This window comes from Chamaea fasciata, unplaced genomic scaffold, assembly GCF_029207755.1.
Source record: "Chamaea fasciata isolate MVZ Bird 193981 ecotype frontalis unplaced genomic scaffold, bChaFas1.0.hap1 SCAF_46, whole genome shotgun sequence".
Classification (NCBI taxonomy): domain Eukaryota; kingdom Metazoa; phylum Chordata; class Aves; order Passeriformes; family Sylviidae; genus Chamaea; species Chamaea fasciata.
In genome coordinates, this window is record NW_027094131.1 from 1,114,123 (window position 1) to 1,136,757 (window position 22,635).

Here is a 22,635-nt window from a genome sequence, read left to right on the forward strand (position 1 = left end):
CGTGCAGTTCCCAAGTGCAGCACTGCAGGTGGCTAAGGAACTGCCAGGAACATTCAGATGTATTTGTTGGCAGCCAGAAATGGGAATTCAGGACTCTGAAGCCGTAGCCCCAGAGAGCAGTGAGATGCTCCAAGGCACCACCTTTGTTGGAGCAATTGAGAGCCAGGGAGAGCGTCCTTCTCTGAAAGGAACCGCTGCCCTCCTTGCCTTCCTTCTGGCAGCTGAGCAGGACAAAGACTGTCCCAAATGCAGCTGGCTGGCTGGCACCCGTCTGTGCTTCTTGTGCCTTTGCAGCACAGCTCTAGCCACAGCTGCAGCCACAGCTGACACGAGAGAGGAAAGCCCTGGAGAGCAGCAGAATCTGCAGGGGCTCTTGACATTTACCTGTCTTCCTGTGGCAGTGTCGATGGCTCTGCAAACCTCTCCAAAAGCCCTAGAAACAAAACAGCAGCAAAGAAAGGAGAAGCCATTTAGACGTTGGAGTGAAAGGCAGTCCAGACAGGAGATGTCTGCTGGAAATGCCTCCAACCTGCAGCATGCAGGAGGGCTCTGCCAGAAGGCAGATGATGCATTTTCCTCTCCAGTGCATGGGCACTGGGCCTGTTTCTGAAGCATTGGGGTTTAGTGCCTCAGCTCAAAAGGCCAGGTGATTCTTTCATCTTGGATTTCAGTTTCTAAACTGGGCGGTTTTTGTCCTCAGCACAGACTATTTCCTTCAGCAAACTCTTGGGAAGAAATGCTCCTGAGAAGTGTTATCTGACTGCTATGATAGGGGGTAGGTTGCTGTTTCTGGTAATGAAATCCAAGTACCTTTGATAATGCCTTCTTACCACACAAATTCTGGCTGGTACTGAGAGATGGGGCAGACTAACCCCAGTGTCTGAATGTGTTTGCAGTTTGCCTGACTTCACACTTGATAGATATTCCAGCAGCAAATCGCCTGCCCCATGGTTGTGTAGAAGCAACTGTGGTTGGACTCACCCTCTGCCAACAATTTCCTTTTCGGTGTATTTCCTCCGGGGATTTTCTGTGCTCACCATTTGCCCTGAGGGAAACAAAATGCAAGATGCTCACTTGAAAGCCGACATCCCACCATCCAAGAGATACAAAAGGCAGCCCCACTGGGGCTCTAGAGTCTGGGCTTCTGAGTCCTTTGTGGCCAGCTGGGTAACAACAACAACAACAACAATTGCAACAAGACAGGCAGCTCTGCAGTACAAGCAGGCCAGCACAGAGAATGATTTTCTACAGTCCTTTGAAGAGATCTCTTGAAAGGAAACAAAGCACAGGGAGATGCATTCCCAGGAGAGGAGGGCATCTTCCCCACCTTGCAGCACTTTACCAAAAGAATGCCTTTCCCTTTGTAAACCCAAGCAGCTCATGCTCTAACCAATCCCAAGGGGCCTTCAGCAGCAGGACCCTCACCCTTGATGAGCAGGCTGAGCTGGAAGACGCCCTTGCCCGTGGCCCACGTGAAGAACCACACTGCTTCTCCTCCCCCTGACAGCAGGGATCAGTCCCTGCCATTGCACTCGCCCTCTCAGCCCCGCACACGTGCCCAGCTTCCCGCAGCGGGCAAGGGCAGCAGGGACAGCAGTGCTCCTCAGGTGCCGGCGGGACACGGACAGCTGCCCAGAGGAGATGCTGACCCTCTGTGAGCCCAGCCCAGGCCATGCAGGAGCCGGCCCAGAGCAGGGGCTGCTGCCTCGGGGCAGCTCCGCGCTGCAGCGGCCGGCCGGCAGCGGGACTCTCCCAGCTAAGGAAGGCTCCAGCCTCGGCGCTCACACCAGCCCTCAGGGCCAGGGCAGCCACCGCCACAAAGCTGCCAAAGCCCAGGCACCAGCACTGACAAGCAATGGCAAGAAGGCACGGCCACACCCAGCCCCTTCCAAGCTGGTGCCCCCACTGAGGACACGGCAGGATTGGCTTGGAGAGCAGACACACCCAGGTGCACATCAGTGCCCTTTTGTGCCAACAGGTGACGGGAGACAGAGAGTCAGCTGGGCTCTCTTCTCAGCCCCACTAGGTCTTATCTGAGGGCACAGGACCGGCAGCTGCTCTGGGCAAGAAGCAGCTTCAATGACTTGTGCTGTAGAATCACAAAGGGCACCCAAGTGAGGAGGATCATTGGGTCCAGCTATGCTGACGCGTGCTCACAATACACTGTCCCTCAGAGAAGAAAGACACAAGACGTACTCATGAACCCCAGGAAGTCATCCTCATCATACTCCATCTCCTGTTGCTGAGCAGCAGCTTTGTCAGTGCTGGAGATGAAGGAACTGCCCAGGCTCCAGTGCTCAGCTGGGGCAGGCCAGGCCCCTTCAGGTGACACTGCTGCTGCAGCAGCTTCAATAGAAGAGCCTGTGGAGATCTGAGACAACAAAAGAGTTTGTGTCAGAAAAGTGGCTGGCAGAGATTAGCCCCAGATCCCATTTTAAATGCAAGCCCTTAGGAAGGTGCTGTCAGCCAGTGACTGGGAGCTGCTGTCAGGCTCAGCTTTTTCACCTTTCTGCCCACAATTCACATTAATTCAGCCATTTCTTTCTGCTTCCCTGCCCACCTCTGCTTCCATTTTACCAAAAGAACAACCTGGCAACCAAGGCACCAAAATCCCTGTCTTCAAACAGCAACTCCACGTCCCCAGTGTGTCTCTGAAATGCTCCCGGGTAAGCACAGCCAAGAAGCTCCCGGGGACAAACTGCCCCAAAGAGCTTGTGTTGTCACATCAAGACTTTTGGTGCCTGTGGGTACTTGGCACGTCTGTGGAGAGGGACAGGTGTCCCCAGACCACAGCGTCCCCTACGTATCCACCAAGGCTGAGCACAGTGCCTTTGGCATGCTCCCTCCTCTGCAGACAGGGAACCTTCCTGCTCCAGGCTGGCCCCTATCAGAATCCCAGCAAGCTGGGGCCTAAACACGGCAGCTCAAAGCCCATTTTCCAGCTGTCACTGGCTGAGGGGAATGGCTAGGTCTGGCAGGACTGCAGCACTCAGCATCCTCAGCCACCAACAGCAAGAGCTGGCTGCTCAGAAACTTGCAGCTCTGCCTCGCACTAAAGACAGCACCCTCCAGAAGAGGCACTTACTGGCTGGGAAAGTTCCGGCTGTGGTGTGACCACAGCTGGAGCCTTGTGGTCATTTGGCTCCTCTTCGGCTTCTTGTCCAGGAGCAGAGGAAACCGGAGGGGAGTCTGTTCTTCCTTCAGTGATCTGTGGACAGACAGGAGCGTGAGACACAGGCTCATTTAGAACCTTCTTTCTCTTCAGCTCTAGAACCAGCTCTACTAAGCACAAATCATCAACTTGGAGAGCAAGGGGATTCTAAGTCCCTCAGACTAAATTCTAATGGGTTGATTCAACTGGGCACTGCAAATTGCTCTGAATTAGACAATCCCCCCTGGCTACTATCAGGAAGCAACGTTCTCTCAGCAAAACTGGGCTTTTAGTTCTTTTAAAGCTCTGGAATGGAAAATTAGGAAATAGGCAGTGATGCCTTTGCTCTTGCTGCTGCAGACATGGAAATGGATTTTCTTGCAGCCTACTCAGCTGGCCCTCTACACTCTACTGCCACAGGCCAAGCTCACAGCTTGCTGCACAATTCTTAAACGCCAGGAACATCAAATGTGCCTTTCTTACTCACCTCAGGATCAGCACCTCTGAATACCCGGCTCAGGTGACCTGCAGTGGGCAAGGGAAAATGAAGCAGATGCTTTGAGAAAACTGGAGACAACCACAGCATTTTTAGAAGATTTTCCAAGAAGGCCTCCCAGTCTACATTTTCAAAGTTGTCCTGCTTGACCCAGCAAATAGAGGAAATGACAGACTCTGCTGACACAGACTCTCCCACGGAGGGAATGCAACCCCTGCAGGTTCCCTTGCAAATGCTGCCCGCACAGCCCTGGCTACACACACCCCCTTTTGAGCTGAACATGTTGACAGGAGCTTTACCCAAGCGGCATCCCAATGGCCTTTCTGTTTCCAAATCAATTCAGTCACTAAGAAAGAGCAGGAAGACCAAAAACCAGGTTAGGTGACACTCAGGGAAAACCTCTACTTACCTGCCAGGTGAGTCAGGAAATAGCAGGAATAAGTAACTCCATAAACAGTGAAAACTGCAGCGGCGAGTTGCCCAATCATTGTGGCAACTGCTGTGCAAGTTTGCAGAGTGCGCTCTAACGCTAGCTAAAAGGAGTCTCCTGTCAGTCAGCAGCTGCCCACTGACAAAAGCCTCAAGCACAGGACCAAGTTCCTGCACTGAGCAAGCCCAAGAGCTGCTCTGACACCCCTGAGGCCTTCCGTGCACCAAGGCAACCTTGCGATGTCACCATGACCACGTGGCAACCGTGCCCTGACATCACAAAGCAAACGCTCTGCCTTGATCTGGATGGATGGAGGAGGGCACGTGGACGCGACTACTGAGGACACATTGCAGACGCTAGAATTAAGGGCTGTCCTTTGGATCATTATGAATTGGCCTGGTCAGGGTGTAAATGTTGTCACAGACTCATTATACGTAGTAGGGGTAGTGCTGCGGATTGAGGATGCATTGATAAAGGATATAAAGAATGACAGGTTATGGGAACTTTTGAGACAGCTGAGGCAAGCTGTTCGGCTGCGCTCAGCTCCTTTTGCAATTTTGCATATTTGAAGCCACAAATGGTCAGAAGGTTTGGGTCAGGGTAATGCCATAACTGATCAGTTGGTTTCTGTTGCAGTACCACAAGACAGATTTCAGCAGGCACGTATTGCTCATGAGACTTTTCAGCAGAATGCGCGAGGCCTAAAGAAACAGTTTCGCATATCTCTGAATGATGCCCGTGGTATTGTCAGATCCTGTCCTCTCTGTAGTCAGCATGGGCCTGGACTAGGGATGGGAGTAAACCCACGGGGCCTTGGAGCCAATCAGATCTGGCAAATGGATGTAACTCACGTATCCTCCTTTGGTAGATTGAAATATGTGCATGTTACAATTGATCCTTTCAGTAAATTTATTTGGGCTTCAGCGCAGCCGGGAAAGAAAGCTCTCCACGTGGTACGACACCTAACTACTTGCTTTGCGGTGATGGGGGTGCCAGAACAGATTAAGACAGACAATGGCCCTGCATATGTGAGCAGCAGGATCCAAAGGTTCTTACAGAAGTGGGGTGTGACACACATCACAGGTATCCCACATTCACCAACAGGTCAGGCGATTGTGGAGCGAGCCCACCAAACACTCAAGGATTATCTGTTAAAATAGAAGGAGGAGGTGGATGTGCAGACCATGCTATCAAAAACACTATTTGTATTAAACTATCTGTGTGTAATGGGGGACCGCTCGGAGCCCCCTGCGGTCATCCACTCAGGGGGAGTAAAGGAGGAAGCAACTAAGCCATTGTTTAAAGTCATGTACCGAGATCCCACAACTGGAGTATGGGAAGGTCCCGCAGAGGTTCAGTACATGGGTAGAGGTTATGTTTGTGTTCTTACCCCCACAGGGCCCCAATGGATACCTAGTAAATGGATCCGTCCTGCTAATGACCCTGCAAGAGTGACATCGATACTGGACAGCCAGGGTTAGAGGCGGTACACTTAATTGAAGACTTAAGGGCAAGAGAAAACCTACAACTGCTCTGGCAGTTTGACAAGGCAGTACAGAGATATCACTCCATGTCAATTCATACCCAAATAGCTAAGTTGCAAGAACTCACTAGTCATTTGCAGCAAGACACAGGCTTGGCTTTAACAGATTGGCTACAATCTTTCGGGCTAGGGCCTTGGATAACCTCCCTACTGCAACATGTAATCAATATTGTGATTGTTATTTTACTGCTTGTCCTTTTTGTACCTTGCTTTTTTCGCTGCTTGCAACAGATGATGTATCGCATAGCAGAAACAGTAACTACTCGACACACTGCGTTTGTTGCACAAAATAAAAAAGAGGGAATTGTTGAAGAATGGTTAGCAGTGCAAGGCCACGGATCATTAGAGGCCTTATGGCCCGATACCAAGTGCTAGCAGCCTACGTGCTGCTGAGACAAGCTGTCCTTGGGACAGCAGTAAGCACGGACACAGGCCAAAGATAAAAGAACTTGTGGTGAATAGAGCATAGCAGTAAGCACGTATACAAAGTTTTCAGCATGCCAAGAGGAGGAACCTTCTCACGCTTGATATAGCCAATCAAGTATAGATGAGTAGTGTATGCTAACCAACTATAATTTGACAAGTATGCTGAACGCTTCGGGCAAAAGTATAAGAACGGATAGTATGAGCAATAAAGTTGAACAATGCTTTACCAATCATATTGGTTGATTGCATTCTTCCCTCACCGAAATGCTCCGCAGTGCAGCACATCCTGCGTAGGAGATGGTCCTGGTGTTCCAGAGGGAATTGTGCGTGGCTTTGCGGACAGTGGTGCAGATGGAGCCCAGGTCGCTGAGGGCCAGGTTGAGCAGGAGGAAGAACATGGGGCTGTGCAGGTGGTGGCCGCAGGCTACGGCGCTGGTGACCAGGCCGTGGCCCAGGAGCGCAGCCAGGGAGATGCCCAGGAAGAGGCAGAAGTGCAGGAGCTGCAGCTGCCGCGTGTCTGCCAACGCCAGCGGGAGGAAGTGGCTGATGGAGCTGCTGTTGGACATTTGCTGTGGCTGCATATGGGGACGTGTTCATGGATAAAGGACAGTGACAAGTCAGGACTGGCTGCTTTGAGCCAAACCCGTGCCATTCCCTGTAGCCTGTCCTGCTGGTGTTGGTGTCTTTGGGGCGGACCCTGACTGCCGACACAACAGCAACACATTCGCTTAAGAGCTGGACTAGGTCAGTGCAAAAGATGGCGGCCAGGGCTGAGGGAGCCACACACAAGATGGCGGCCAGGGCTGGAGAACCACACACAAGATGGCGGCTGGGGCCGGGCTGCCAGGGCGGCTGATCTCACTAGGAGGCGCAGCCTCAGCCCTCTGGCTGCCATCCTGTGTGGGGCAGGCTGAGCCCCCCTGCAGTGTCTGTTGGAATGGACATTAACGGACACCCGGGAAAAGGACACGGTCTGGCACCTTTGCTCTGTGCACACAAACACAGACCAGCCAGTTTGGAACGCCAACTGGCAGTACTTTGATGTCAAGGCAATTCAAATAGGGGAAAATAGAACGAAACTCCAGGCATTGAACATTTTAAAATAAAAACATCTTCTTTTTTTTTTTTTTTTTTTTTTTTTTGAAAGAGGGCTAAAAGCACTTCTTGTGCACATGGACGCCAGTTAGCATCAAGCAGCATCACAAGTGGTTTCGTCCAGGGAGGAGTCACAGTGAGTGTGAGGTGATGAAAACGGAGATGGGATCTGCTTGAGGCGGATGGTGCAGCGGCTGCTCACCTGCGACGTGTATCCCTCAGGGTACTCATTTCTTTAGAACACTATGAAGAATAGAGGGAATTGAAAGTCCACTGCAGTTTAGGTTGTTCTTCACGAGATTGTTCAAGTTGAGCACAGCCATTCTGTTCAGCAGACACACGGGCAGGGGCTTCTTGGAGCGCTGCTCTGGCACCCATTCTTTGGAGGAGGGGATTGCAGGAAAGAAGAAAAGAAGCTCATCAACTACTGAAGAGGAAGAGTCACTGACAGGAAGCAGTGGGTTAAGAAATGTGAGGGGAAAAAAGGCAGAAAACATGAGGTGACAACTGTGAGAAATGGGAGTGGAAAAAGGAGGGAAGTGTGAGGGAGGAAAAGGGAAGGAAACCTGAGTGGGAAAGGCTGAGAAAACTGAGGGGAAAATGGTGAAGACGTGAGTGAAAATAGGAGAGGAAGGTGAGAGGAGGAAAAGGCAGGACATATGACGGGAAAATTCTAAGAAACATAATCAGGGAAGGCTGAAAAACATAGAGGAAAAAATGGAGGGAAATGTGAGGGGAAGAGAGTGAGAAAATTACTGGCAGAGAAAGAGAAACAGGCAGCAAATGTGAGGGGAACATTGTGAGAATCCTGAGGGGAAAAGAGGGAGAAACCAGAGGGCAGAAAAAGGCAGAAAACATTAGGGGGGAAAAAAGGGTGGGAAGTTGGATGGGAAAAGTGACAGAAAACAGGAGTGAAAAAAGAGCACAAAATGCTAGAGGAAAAGTATAAGCAACATGAGGGGGAAAGAATGATGAACGTGAGGGGAAAAGTGGGAGAAATGGGAGAGGGAAAGCCTGGGAAACACGAGGGCAAAAGTGAGAAACATGAGGAGACAACTTGGAGAAAAATGACTGAGGAAAGGAGAAAAGCATGAGGAGAGAAAAGGGCAGGGTAAGTGAGGGGAAAATTGTGAGAATCATGCGAGAACAAAAAAGCAGGAAAAAGCGGGAAGCTGGGGAAGTGCGAGAGGCAAAGTGTGAGGAAAGGGAGCTGAAAAGGGTGGGGAAAAGAAGTAAAACTTGGGAGGCAAACATGACAGGAAAACTGTGAGACTCGAGAGGGGGAAGGAGTGGAAATGTGAGAGGGAAAAGAACAGGAAAGGTGAAGGGAGAAAAGGAGCGAAGGCAGGATTGGCATGACAGCTGAAATGATTCCTAACACATTCCCCCATGCATTTGCCCATTTATTGCACTAGCCCAGGGCTTCTCTGTATGTCCGTCTCCCCCTGTGCCTTGATTCCTGTTTGGAAGCAGCAGAAGTGCAGGATGTGCCCACCAGCAGGAGCTGCTCCAGGCTGGGAAGGGGCCAGGTGGTGCTGATTTCCAGAGGCTTCTGTGTCCCAGGTGAGGCCAGGGCAGGAGTGGGTTGAAAGGTGCTGCTGCTGCTCCTCTGTGCCAGAGAGCCCTGGCTGGGCAGGGCCCGGCGCCCACTGCACTGCGGGCTCTTTCTCCTGCCACAGCTGGGCACACCTGGCAACAAATCATGACGACTTGTGGGGAAACCAAGGGCTTTGTGGAGGCTGCATTGCTCTGCACACACCCGGGCCACCTGCAGCACAGAGCTTTGGCCCCCGGAAATGTAAACCCGAGGGGAACAGCTGGAAAAGGTTTCATTTTCACCTTTCAATAGAAGCAACTAAAATCAAAGTTACCAAGAAGGGCTCCGATCCCTGGTGCCAGCTCGGTGTGAGAAAGGAGGCATGACTTTATTTCAGTGCTGGGTGCGTGGGGAATCACTTTCCTAACACGTGCTCAGCCAGAAATCCCACCTACTCATTTGTAACCATGGAAATAAGACCTACTCATTACTTTGCTGAAACTCACAGGCTAAACATTCCCTCAAATTAGTTGACATATTTAAACCACTTCTCAGAAGTTACTGACAGGAGAGTAGGGCTCTCTTGAGAGTCTCGGGTGGTCATTTGGGGAACATCCCATTCCTGCAATTCTCCTCTGATGCCCAAGAGCCTCCTACAACCACTCTTTTCCCCCTGAATTCATTCCAGCTACATTCTTAGGAAGACTACTCTATTCTCAAGGCTAAGGTAGCCACTTGCACACATCAATCACTGCACTGGGGGAATAGAGGGCTCAACACTCTGTTAATGCAAAGGGAATTCACAATTTGTTACAGTTCAACATTTTCTCAAAACCTGCCTTCTCTGGGAATTGCTCACAAGCATGTCCTCAATGCACCTTGAAAATGTTTTTGCTGACTGAAGCCAGAGTGTGTCTTTCCTTCAGCAATTCAGAAGAAAAACACAAACTGCCTACTGAAACCCTTCTGCTCCCTTCCAAATCAGTTCACTGCTCAAGCACGAGCCACAGGCTCATGCCCGATTCCCTCAGTGAGATAGGAGGTAATATTTTGCTGCAGCTGCAGGGTTATTAGAAGAAGGAACGAAAGCTGTTGGTTCTTGGGGTTGTTATTTAGGGTTTGGATTGGTTCTAGTTGATTTGTTGGGTGTTGCTGTGAGCTGGGAGAGGGGCCAGCGTGAAGACCAAACCAAAAGGGAAGTAGGAGAAGAGGGGAGGGAACAGAAAAGGAGGCGGTGGGGACAGAATACAAGTTTCCTATTTCCCGGCCAAAGGGAAAGGGGACACGGTTCGCCCTGGGCTGGGAAAGGCCATAAATAGCAGCATTTTCTGTGTGTGTGTTGTGTGTGTGTTTGGCTCTTGGGAGAGGGAGATACACACCCAGCTCCGGTGAATCCTTCCTAAGAAACAGTTCTCTTTGGCTTTGATGACTTTGTCTCCCCATTTAATTTCATCTAAGAGTTGGCTCCTTTCTAACACCCCTCTCCCAGCAGCTCAGGGCTGCATTGCACAGTGCTTGCTGTGTGCCAGAGAGCTCAAAGCAGGCTGGCCTGGTGCCCCGGAATATTTCTGCAGAACACTCTGCATTTCACCCCTTTGCTCTGGCTCAGTGCACAACTCCAGCACTGCAGGCGCTTCCTCCCAGAGCCGTGTGAGGCCCCGGCTCCTGCAGATGTGACCTGACAAGCTGTCCCTGCCTGCCGCTGGCCTCGCTTCCCCCGGCAGAAACGCCGTGCCTGAAGGAGGCTGCCCTGTGCAGGAGCCTGCGGAGCAGCCCGGCTCCCTCCCCTGTGCCCAGAGCGCTGCACACACTGCTCGCCTTGGCCAGGAGTTAGAGGGCAGCCGGCACAAGGGTGGCAATCCTCAGCCAGGCCTGCAGCCCTCGGCTGTGGTTTGCCTTTCTCTGCTCCTGTGCACGCTCCGGACGGCCGATGCCACCGGTCTGTGCTGTGCCCAGCACGGCCACGCTTCCCCTCGGGAGAGCCTTCCCCACTTTCCAACTGTACCAAAGAAGCCATCAATGTCACTCTCCACCTCTAAGAAAAAACTGACACTTCAGAAGAAAATGTTGAGCTTTCTCAGAGGCTCAGAAGGAGGACAATCTTTGAAACGAGTTGAGGTTTCACAAACTTTATTTCCAATCCTATGCTACAATCCTACTCCACTGTCCTAGCTGCAATCCTACTCTGCAGTCCTATTCTACAATCCTTCTCTATAGTGGTGTTGGAGAAAACAGTTGTCTGATTCCTGTCTCCTCCTTCCACTCTTTCACTGAAGTGATCAGTGGCACCAGGCTGGACACAGGCTTGGCTGATGTTATAAATGGATGCTGCACAAAGAAAAAAAGAAACCAAGAATGAACCATTACTTTGCAAGCTAAGAGCCTCAAAGGCAGGGCAATATTTTTCAAAGGAAAAGGAGATTGAATCAGAGTAGGTCGAAGGAGCAACAGTGGGGCCACATTGGCACAGCTTGCTGCAAGAGCTGCTAAGTGCCCCAGGCCTGGAAATATCTCAGGTCTGAGCATCCTGATCTCTTGAAAGAGGTCCCTGGTCATATTGCAGGGCACGCGGAGCAGATGAGCTTTACAGGCCCCTGCCAGCCCAGCCCAGTCTAGGATTCCTGACTGTTCTCATTTGAACAGCACCAAGAGTGGAGGTGAAGAGGAGGAGGCTCCCCTGATGCCTGGCCGTTCAGTGCAGGAGGAGCCCGTCCCTGGGACACTGTTTCCCCTGCAGCCCCTTGGCATTTTACCTGCAGCAGCTCCTTGGCAGACCAGCGCCGCTCCTCGTCTCTCTGCAGGCAGCAGCTCAGGAAGTCACGCAGCAAAGGTGAGCAGAGCTTGGGCTGCTGCAGCTTTGGGATCCCTTTGGTGGCTTTCAGGAGTCGAGCCTGGAGAAAAAGGAAAGATGAGTTTCTCACCTGCTTCTTTCACGTCTGGAACTGCTCTCCCAGATGCCACGGTTGAAGCTGCACTCTGCAGTGGCACTTTCTGCCGTGGCACAGAGGCAGAGATGACTTTCCTGGACCAACAAAACACCTATAGCCCAATGCAGCCACAGCTTTTCCAGCATCCAGCAGATCTTGCCTTGGCAGCTGATTTCATTGACTGACCTTGTTAGTGAAAACAATAGCAGCAAAAGCAGGTTTCCTTCTCTGAGGATTCACCTGAGCAGCTTGACAGGCTAGTTGGAAGAGGGACTTTGCTCTACTAACTCACTCTACTATTTCCAAAGATAATTACATGAAAAGCATCTCTGCAGCACTTGTTGGTCCCTTAAGCACAGCTGCCATCAAACCAAAGGCATCAAGCTTTTTCCTGGGTTCTTGAAAACAATGGGAATTGCAAGCAAAGAAAGGAAATCCCTCAGTTATTCCTCAGGTAAGGAAACAAGCATTTGGAATCCCATCTTCCACACAGACACATGAAGATGCATGCACAAATGTCTTGGGACGAAAATGCCTCTTTGGGCACACAGGAAACACGTGCACCTCCGTCTCTCATCAGACTGCAAATTTCAGCTTCCCTTAGGCAGCAAAAGGAAAATTTTGGTGGTCAAAGCAGAAGAGGGAGAAACACCATCCATGTGGTAGCCCTCTGCTCATTTGGATCCTCAAGTCAATGCATTAATGGTATGGCCATCCTAGAAAGTGCCAGGAAACAAAGGGGTGGGTTTGGCAGGCTCTCCACATGGCCAGGCTTCATCTTGGTGACATGGAGGTGGCGGCTTGGGTTAGGAAAGAAAGATGGTCACTAAGTGTTTCAGCACCACCGCACAAGAAGCACAACAGACTCTGTGGCCTTCACAGCCTCTTGTCAAGGTTTCAGGCAAATTTCCTTGTGAGAAGAACGGGGGTGCACTTCTTCTCTCCAAACCACTGTTTTATAAACTTTCTTGGGTTTGGGTTACTTTCCTTCATTTCAGGAAAGATAACACCACTTCTAAGATGCTTGTTTGCTGCTATTAGGGACGTCTACAAAGCCAAAAGAGCTGGAACGACTTCTAAGCCAAAGCCAAATGTTGCCTGAGAAGGGAGATTGTTTGCCTGGGCTAAGGCTTGAGTTCCCCCACGGATGCAACCAAAACCCCAGCAGATGCTGATGTGCTGCCGGGACATTTTCAGAAAGGGACTGTGGTGGAAGTAGTTCCAGCGGATGGCAATGGCATTTTGTCCAATGGCACACAGAACGTGGGATGGGGGAGAAAGACAGCGGGATCAGAGAGTATTTACACCTTACCATGGCAGAATTTTCCTCCCAGTCAGGAGCTTCTCCTTCCACCATTTCAATGACCACGATTCCCAAAGACCATATGTCCACTTTGGGGCCATAGGGTTCACCGTTCACTTCAGGTGCCATCCACTGAAGAGTCCCGACCACCGATCTCCGTCTACTCTGCTCAGGGGTGAGTTGAGCAGAGAGGCCAAAATCAGCTGGGGAGAAAGCAAACGACCGTTTTTATTTGAATCCTGTGCAATTAGGAAAGCACGCAAAAGAATTTCCCAGTAGAAGTTTGAGAATGTGCTCTTGAATCTCCTGGACAACTGTCCCTGCTCTGTTTCCTCAGGACTTTAGCCAAGGAAATATGGCATTGGCTGCTTCAAAAATCCCCACATTTTTTACACGGCCTCCAGCAGTGTCTTTTCTTCCCCTGAAGCTTTAGACTTGTAGTCCCCTCCCTCTGGAAGGGACACACACAGAGCAATGCCACTGTGCACTGCTCGATCCTTGCCATAGGTCTGTGCACGTTGCCACCGCGTGGTCAGCTCACAACAGGCTCCCTGCACTGCCACCAGCACCATTTTGGGGGGGCTGGCACTCACTCAAAAGCAGCCCCACAGCCCACATATCCCTGGAACGCTGCATCTGCCCAAGAATATACTGACCCAGCTTGACAGAGCCATCCGTTTTGAGGAGAATGTTGAGGCTCTTCAAATCTCTGTGCATCACGTGGTTGGAATGGAGAAAATGCAGTCCTTGCAGGCACTGAGAGAGAAACCAGAAACAGGAGGGCAAAAATCAGTGATGTGATTTCATCACACAAGAAAGGAAACAGCTCTCCAAGATTCCCTCTCCAGGGGAATGAGGAGTAATGGCAGAACACAGTGCCATTGAGGGCAAGAGCTCGCTGCTCCAACACAGGCAGAGCAGCACCTTTCTAAAGAAAGGCATGTCAGCTTGCCAAAGAGCAACAGCAACTGCTGGTGTAGACTCTGCCCTGCAAACCAGCCAGGATGACTGCTGCTGCAGTGGATGTGCTCAGAAGTACAGAGCATTCTGGCTGCACTGCTAACCTTTCCAGCTGAGGACTCAGAGAAATGAGTCTCTCTTTCTTCTTTGCTGTTCCTTTCAAATGCTACCACCACCACCACCTTTGCTTTTACAGGCAAGGAATGCAGTGCCAACAGGCCAAAGTTTAGAGAGGCAAGATGGAGAAGAGCAAATACAAGAGCCAGAGTGAGAATGCAACAGCAGGAGAGAAGAGGACAGGAACAGAGTCCAGTGAGTGCAGGGGCACTGGCAGGCAGTTCACTTGAGAGGCTCTTGCTTGCCCAGAGCATATCAGCAACACAGAAACAAAGCCTGGCTCACAGAATCACTCCTGTTCTGAGCCCCTTTCCCAGACAATCCTGCCCAAGCTCTGGGAAGCACAGCTGGGATCCCCGACTGACCTCCCGACTGATGATGGCAATCTCATCTTCTCTCAGGCGAGTCTTTTGGATTGTGTCATAAAGACTGCCTCCATCCATGTACTCCATCACCAGCCACAGTTCTTCATGCACAAGGTAGCTGAAAGAAGGAAACAAGGCCATGCAGATGAACATGCATTCGTTGGTTCCTTTGCTTGATTCTTGTTTTTGGGTCCCTTTGTGACAAGGACAGAATTAAAAGAATTAAAGACATTCCCTCCAGGCTGTGGGTTGTTTGCAGTCTGTGCAGTCTCAAGGAGAACAGCACATCTGTGAAAAAGGAGATGTCTCTGATGGCCAGCAAACAAAAAGTGCAGTTTAGTAACAACCAAGATGAAAAACCTGTCACCGTGATATTTCTGGAAATAAGCACCTAGTGTTCCTGGTATGGAGAGCCATGGAAAAGAGGGGCAACAATCCAAGGGAAATCCTCTCTAGCATGCTTCATCAGCATTGAAGAAACCTTAAAAAATCCATCCTGAGACAACATGGAGGCAGTGAGCTTACAGGGTACTGACTTCTTGTGGTAGAGTTGATGCAGGTTTTTGAACAATTTTTCAACTATGTGTTGGAAAGGCAGGGATGACTCATGGAGACAAACTGCACTCTCTTCCCATCCATTGGAGATGAGTAGAGAAATAATAATGAAGCAATAATTACCAGCTTTCTTTTCTGCCAGTGTCCAAAGTGGGGTTTTAACTTTGCATGCTTTTACTATGTAAACAAACCTTCATGGGATGAGACCACGACCACTCACCCGTCTAAATAATGGACGAGATGGGGACTCATATTCCTCTTCATGACCGTGATTTCAGTAACAATATCCTCCATCTCGCTCGGTCCCCGAAGATAGATTTTCTTGATGGCCACCTAGAATGAGATTGAAAATCAGTAACTTTAGAAGCTGGTGGAATGAGACCAAAACACACATGGGGAGAGAGATTTTGCAATGACACCACCAAGCCGTGCCAAAGTGCCTTGTAATTAGACAAAGGAGTAATTAGGAACTGACATTCCTACAGCTCATTTCTCTGCTCCTTTGGGGGCCAGTTCCAGGACACGTGGCCACTGACCACATTTTGCCTTGTCCACTTGTTAAAAATGGTGTGTCAATTATCATCCCCAAAGCTCTGAGCACACTCTCTGTCTGTCTGTACTTCAGAGGAAGAAATGCGTGCCTTGGTACTCTGTGGATACATCTCGGGCTATAGGCAGAGCTTGGGGCTTTTAGGGACGCCTTGCAGATCTCTCCCTACGTGCAGTTCCCAAGTGCAGCACTGCAGGTGGCTAAGGAACTGCCAGGAACATTCAGATGTATTTGTTGGCAGCCAGAAATGGGAATTCAGGACTCTGAAGCCGTAGCCCCAGAGAGCAGTGAGATGCTCCAAGGCACCACCTTTGTTGGAGCAATTGAGAGCCAGGGAGAGCGTCCTTCTCTGAAAGGAACCGCTGCCCTCCTTGCCTTCCTTCTGGCAGCTGAGCAGGACAAAGACTGTCCCAAATGCAGCTGGCTGGCTGGCACCCGTCTGTGCTTCTTGTGCCTTTGCAGCACAGCTCTAGCCACAGCTGCAGCCACAGCTGACACGAGAGAGGAAAGCCCTGGAGAGCAGCAGAATCTGCAGGGGCTCTTGACATTTACCTGTCTTCCTGTGGCAGTGTCGATGGCTCTGCAAACCTCTCCAAAAGCCCTAGAAACAAAACAGCAGCAAAGAAAGGAGAAGCCATTTAGACGTTGGAGTGAAAGGCAGTCCAGACAGGAGATGTCTGCTGGAAATGCCTCCAACCTGCAGCATGCAGGAGGGCTCTGCCAGAAGGCAGATGATGCATTTTCCTCTCCAGTGCATGGGCACTGGGCCTGTTTCTGAAGCATTGGGGTTTAGTGCCTCAGCTCAAAAGGCCAGGTGATTCTTTCATCTTGGATTTCAGTTTCTAAACTGGGCGGTTTTTGTCCTCAGCACAGACTATTTCCTTCAGCAAACTCTTGGGAAGAAATGCTCCTGAGAAGTGTTATCTGACTGCTATGATAGGGGGTAGGTTGCTGTTTCTGGTAATGAAATCCAAGTACCTTTGATAATGCCTTCTTACCACACAAATTCTGGCTGGTACTGAGAGATGGGGCAGACTAACCCCAGTGTCTGAATGTGTTTGCAGTTTGCCTGACTTCACACTTGATAGATATTCCAGCAGCAAATCGCCTGCCCCATGGTTGTGTAGAAGCAACTGTGGTTGGACTCACCCTCTGCCAACAATTTCCTTTTCGGTGTATTTCCTCCGGGGATTTTCTGTGCTCACCATTTGCCCTGAGGGAAACAAAATGCAAGATGCTCACTTGAAAGCCGACATCCCACCATCCAAGAGATACAAAAGGCAGCCCCACTGGGGCTCTAGAGTCTGGGCTTCTGAGTCCTTTGTGGCCAGCTGGGTAACAACAACAACAACAACAATTGCAACAAGACAGGCAGCTCTGCAGTACAAGCAGGCCAGCACAGAGAATGATTTTCTACAGTCCTTTGAAGAGATCTCTTGAAAGGAAACAAAGCACAGGGAGATGCATTCCCAGGAGAGGAGGGCATCTTCCCCACCTTGCAGCACTTTACCAAAAGAATGCCTTTCCCTTTGTAAACCCAAGCAGCTCATGCTCTAACCAATCCCAAGGGGCCTTCAGCAGCAGGACCCTCACCCTTGATGAGCAGGCTGAGCTGGAAGACGCCCTTGCCCGTGGCCCACGTGAAGAACCACACTGCTTCTCCTCCCCCTGACAGCAGGGATCAGTCCCTGCCATTGCACTCGCCCTCTCAGCCCCGCACACGTGCCCAGCTTCCCGCAGCGGGCAAGGGCAGCAGGGACAGCAGTGCTCCTCAGGTGCCGGCGGGACACGGACAGCTGCCCAGAGGAGATGCTGACCCTCTGTGAGCCCAGCCCAGGCCATGCAGGAGCCGGCCCAGAGCAGGGGCTGCTGCCTCGGGGCAGCTCCGCGCTGCAGCGGCCAGCCGGCAGCGGGACTCTCCCAGCTAAGGAAGGCTCCAGCCTCGGCGCTCACACCAGCCCTCAGGGCCAGGGCAGCCACCGCCACAAAGCTGCCAAAGCCCAGGCACCAGCACTGACAAGCAATGGCAAGAAGGCACGGCCACACCCAGCCCCTTCCAAGCTGGTGCCCCCACTGAGGACACGGCAGGATTGGCTTGGAGAGCAGACACACCCAGGTGCACATCAGTGCCCTTTTGTGCCAACAGGTGACGGGAGACAGAGAGTCAGCTGGGCTCTCTTCTCAGCCCCACTAGGTCTTATCTGAGGGCACAGGACCGGCAGCTGCTCTGGGCAAGAAGCAGCTTCAATGACTTGTGCTGTAGAATCACAAAGGGCACCCAAGTGAGGAGGATCATTGGGTCCAGCTATGCTGACGCGTGCTCACAATACACTGTCCCTCAGAGAAGAAAGACACAAGACGTACTCATGAACCCCAGGAAGTCATCCTCATCATACTCCATCTCCTGTTGCTGAGCAGCAGCTTTGTCAGTGCTGGAGATGAAGGAACTGCCCAGGCTCCAGTGCTCAGCTGGGGCAGGCCAGGCCCCTTCAGGTGACACTGCTGCTGCAGCAGCTTCAATAGAAGAGCCTGTGGAGATCTGAGACAACAAAAGAGTTTGTGTCAGAAAAGTGGCTGGCAGAGATTAGCCCCAGATCCCATTTTAAATGCAAGCCCTTAGGAAGGTGCTGTCAGCCAGTGACTGGGAGCTGCTGTCAGGCTCAGCTTTTTCACCTTTCTGCCCACAATTCACATTAATTCAGCCATTTCTTTCTGCTTCCCTGCCCACCTCTGCTTCCATTTTACCAAAAGAACAACCTGGCAACCAAGGCACCAAAATCCCTGTCTTCAAACAGCAACTCCACGTCCCCAGTGTGTCTCTGAAATGCTCCCGGGTAAGCACAGCCAAGAAGCTCCCGGGGACAAACTGCCCCAAAGAGCTTGTGTTGTCACATCAAGACTTTTGGTGCCTGTGGGTACTTGGCACGTCTGTGGAGAGGGACAGGTGTCCCCAGACCACAGCGTCCCCTACGTATCCACCAAGGCTGAGCACAGTGCCTTTGGCATGCTCCCTCCTCTGCAGACAGGGAACCTTCCTGCTCCAGGCTGGCCCCTATCAGAATCCCAGCAAGCTGGGGCCTAAACACGGCAGCTCAAAGCCCATTTTCCAGCTGTCACTGGCTGAGGGGAATGGCTAGGTCTGGCAGGACTGCAGCACTCAGCATCCTCAGCCACCAACAGCAAGAGCTGGCTGCTCAGAAACTTGCAGCTCTGCCTCGCACTAAAGACAGCACCCTCCAGAAGAGGCACTTACTGGCTGGGAAAGTTCCGGCTGTGGTGTGACCACAGCTGGAGCCTTGTGGTCATTTGGCTCCTCTTCGGCTTCTTGTCCAGGAGCAGAGGAAACCGGAGGGGAGTCTGTTCTTCCTTCAGTGATCTGTGGACAGACAGGAGCGTGAGACACAGGCTCATTTAGAACCTTCTTTCTCTTCAGCTCTAGAACCAGCTCTACTAAGCACAAATCATCAACTTGGAGAGCAAGGGGATTCTAAGTCCCTCAGACTAAATTCTAATGGGTTGATTCAACTGGGCACTGCAAATTGCTCTGAATTAGACAATCCCCCCTGGCTACTATCAGGAAGCAACGTTCTCTCAGCAAAACTGGGCTTTTAGTTCTTTTAAAGCTCTGGAATGGAAAATTAGGAAATAGGCAGTGATGCCTTTGCTCTTGCTGCTGCAGACATGGAAATGGATTTTCTTGCAGCCTACTCAGCTGGCCCTCTACACTCTACTGCCACAGGCCAAGCTCACAGCTTGCTGCACAATTCTTAAACGCCAGGAACATCAAATGTGCCTTTCTTACTCACCTCAGGATCAGCACCTCTGAATACCCGGCTCAGGTGACCTGCAGTGGGCAAGGGAAAATGAAGCAGATGCTTTGAGAAAACTGGAGACAACCACAGCATTTTTAGAAGATTTTCCAAGAAGGCCTCCCAGTCTACATTTTCAAAGTTGTCCTGCTTGACCCAGCAAATAGAGGAAATGACAGACTCTGCTGACACAGACTCTCCCACGGAGGGAATGCAACCCCTGCAGGTTCCCTTGCAAATGCTGCCCGCACAGCCCTGGCTACACACACCCCCTTTTGAGCTGAACATGTTGACAGGAGCTTTACCCAAGCGGCATCCCAATGGCCTTTCTGTTTCCAAATCAATTCAGTCACTAAGAAAGAGCAGGAAGACCAAAAACCAGGTTAGGTGACACTCAGGGAAAACCTCTACTTACCTGCCAGGTGAGTCAGGAAATAGCAGGAATAAGTAACTCCATAAACAGTGAAAACTGCAGCGGCGAGTTGCCCAATCATTGTGGCAACTGCTGTGCAAGTTTGCAGAGTGCGCTCTAACGCTAGCTAAAAGGAGTCTCCTGTCAGTCAGCAGCTGCCCACTGACAAAAGCCTCAAGCACAGGACCAAGTTCCTGCACTGAGCAAGCCCAAGAGCTGCTCTGACACCCCTGAGGCCTTCCGTGCACCAAGGCAACCTTGCGATGTCACCATGACCACGTGGCAACCGTGCCCTGACATCACAAAGCAAACGCTCTGCCTTGATCTGGATGGATGGAGGAGGGCACGTGGACGCGACTACTGAGGACACATTGCAGACGCTAGAATTAAGGGCTGTCCTTTGGATCATTATGAATTGGCCTGGTCAGGGTGTAAATGTTGTCACAGACTCATTATACGTAGTAGGGGTAGTGCTGCGGATTGAGGATGCATTGATAAAGGATATAAAGAATGACAGGTTATGGGAACTTTTGAGACAGCTGAGGCAAGCTGTTCGGCTGCGCTCAGCTCCTTTTGCAATTTTGCATATTTGAAGCCACAAATGGTCAGAAGGTTTGGGTCAGGGTAATGCCATAACTGATCAGTTGGTTTCTGTTGCAGTACCACAAGACAGATTTCAGCAGGCACGTATTGCTCATGAGACTTTTCAGCAGAATGCGCGAGGCCTAAAGAAACAGTTTCGCATATCTCTGAATGATGCCCGTGGTATTGTCAGATCCTGTCCTCTCTGTAGTCAGCATGGGCCTGGACTAGGGATGGGAGTAAACCCACGGGGCCTTGGAGCCAATCAGATCTGGCAAATGGATGTAACTCACGTATCCTCCTTTGGTAGATTGAAATATGTGCATGTTACAATTGATCCTTTCAGTAAATTTATTTGGGCTTCAGCGCAGCCGGGAAAGAAAGCTCTCCACGTGGTACGACACCTAACTACTTGCTTTGCGGTGATGGGGGTGCCAGAACAGATTAAGACAGACAATGGCCCTGCATATGTGAGCAGCAGGATCCAAAGGTTCTTACAGAAGTGGGGTGTGACACACATCACAGGTATCCCACATTCACCAACAGGTCAGGCGATTGTGGAGCGAGCCCACCAAACACTCAAGGATTATCTGTTAAAATAGAAGGAGGAGGTGGATGTGCAGACCATGCTATCAAAAACACTATTTGTATTAAACTATCTGTGTGTAATGGGGGACCGCTCGGAGCCCCCTGCGGTCATCCACTCAGGGGGAGTAAAGGAGGAAGCAACTAAGCCATTGTTTAAAGTCATGTACCGAGATCCCACAACTGGAGTATGGGAAGGTCCCGCAGAGGTTCAGTACATGGGTAGAGGTTATGTTTGTGTTCTTACCCCCACAGGGCCCCAATGGATACCTAGTAAATGGATCCGTCCTGCTAATGACCCTGCAAGAGTGACATCGATACTGGACAGCCAGGGTTAGAGGCGGTACACTTAATTGAAGACTTAAGGGCAAGAGAAAACCTACAACTGCTCTGGCAGTTTGACAAGGCAGTACAGAGATATCACTCCATGTCAATTCATACCCAAATAGCTAAGTTGCAAGAACTCACTAGTCATTTGCAGCAAGACACAGGCTTGGCTTTAACAGATTGGCTACGATCTTTCGGGCTAGGGCCTTGGATAACCTCCCTACTGCAACATGTAATCAATATTGTGATTGTTATTTTACTGCTTGTCCTTTTTGTACCTTGCTTTTTTCGCTGCTTGCAACAGATGATGTATCGCATAGCAGAAACAGTAACTACTCGACACACTGCGTTTGTTGCACAAAATAAAAAAGAGGGAATTGTTGAAGAATGGTTAGCAGTGCAAGGCCACGGATCATTAGAGGCCTTATGGCCCGATACCAAGTGCTAGCAGCCTACGTGCTGCTGAGACAAGCTGTCCTTGGGACAGCAGTAAGCACGGACACAGGCCAAAGATAAAAGAACTTGTGGTGAATAGAGCATAGCAGTAAGCACGTATACAAAGTTTTCAGCATGCCAAGAGGAGGAACCTTCTCACGCTTGATATAGCCAATCAAGTATAGATGAGTAGTGTATGCTAACCAACTATAATTTGACAAGTATGCTGAACGCTTCGGGCAAAAGTATAAGAACGGATAGTATGAGCAATAAAGTTGAACAATGCTTTACCAATCATATTGGTTGATTGCATTCTTCCCTCACCGAAATGCTCCGCAATGCAGCACATCCTGCGTAGGAGATGGTCCTGGTGTCCCAGAGGGAATTGTGCGTGGCTTTGCGGACAGTGGTGCAGATGGAGCCCAGGTCGCTGAGGGCCAGGTTGAGCAGGAGGAAGAACATGGGGCTGTGCAGGTGGTGGCCGCAGGCTACGGTGCTGGTGACCAGGCCGTGGCCCAGGAGGGCAGCCAGGGAGATGCCCAGGAAGAGGCAGAAGTGCAGGAGCTGCAGCTGCCGCGTGTCAGCCAACGCCAGCGGGAGGAAGTGGCTGATGGAGCTGCTGTTGGACATTTGCTGTGGCTGCATATGGGGACATGTTCATGGATAAAGGACAGTGACAAGTCAGGACTGGCTGCTTTGAGCCAAACCCGTGCCATTCCCTGTAGCCTGTCCTGCTGGTGTTGGTGTCTTTGGGGCGGACCCTGACTGCCGACACAACAGCAACACATTCGCTTAAGAGCTGGACTAGGTCAGTGCAAAAGATGGCGGCCAGGGCTGAGGGAGCCACACACAAGATGGCGGCCAGGGCTGGAGAGCCACACACAAGATGGCGGCTGGGGCCGGGCTGCCAGGGCGGCTGATCTCACTAGGAGGCGCAGCCTCAGCCCTCTGGCTGCCATCCTGCGTGGGGCAGGCTGAGCCCCCCTGCAGTGTCTGTTGGAATGGACATTAACGGACACCCGGGAAAAGG

At 51.0% G+C, this 22,635-nt stretch overlaps 2 long non-coding RNA genes across 2 annotated transcripts; both read right to left on the reverse strand.

Annotated features, from left to right (window-relative positions):
• Positions 1-422: 422 nt before the first annotated feature.
• On the reverse strand, positions 423-2,219 carry LOC136304068 (uncharacterized). Its single transcript, XR_010724372.1, has 3 exons — positions 2,197-2,219; positions 982-1,045; positions 423-433 (listed from the first exon to the last, which is right to left on the reverse strand). It is a non-coding gene; the product is annotated as an uncharacterized lncRNA (long non-coding RNA).
• A 13,826-nt stretch (positions 2,220-16,045) lies between these two features.
• LOC136304067 (uncharacterized) lies at positions 16,046-17,842 on the reverse strand. Its single transcript, XR_010724371.1, has 3 exons — positions 17,820-17,842; positions 16,605-16,668; positions 16,046-16,056 (listed from the first exon to the last, which is right to left on the reverse strand). It is a non-coding gene; the product is annotated as an uncharacterized lncRNA (long non-coding RNA).
• Between the last annotated feature and the right edge of the window lie 4,793 nt (positions 17,843-22,635).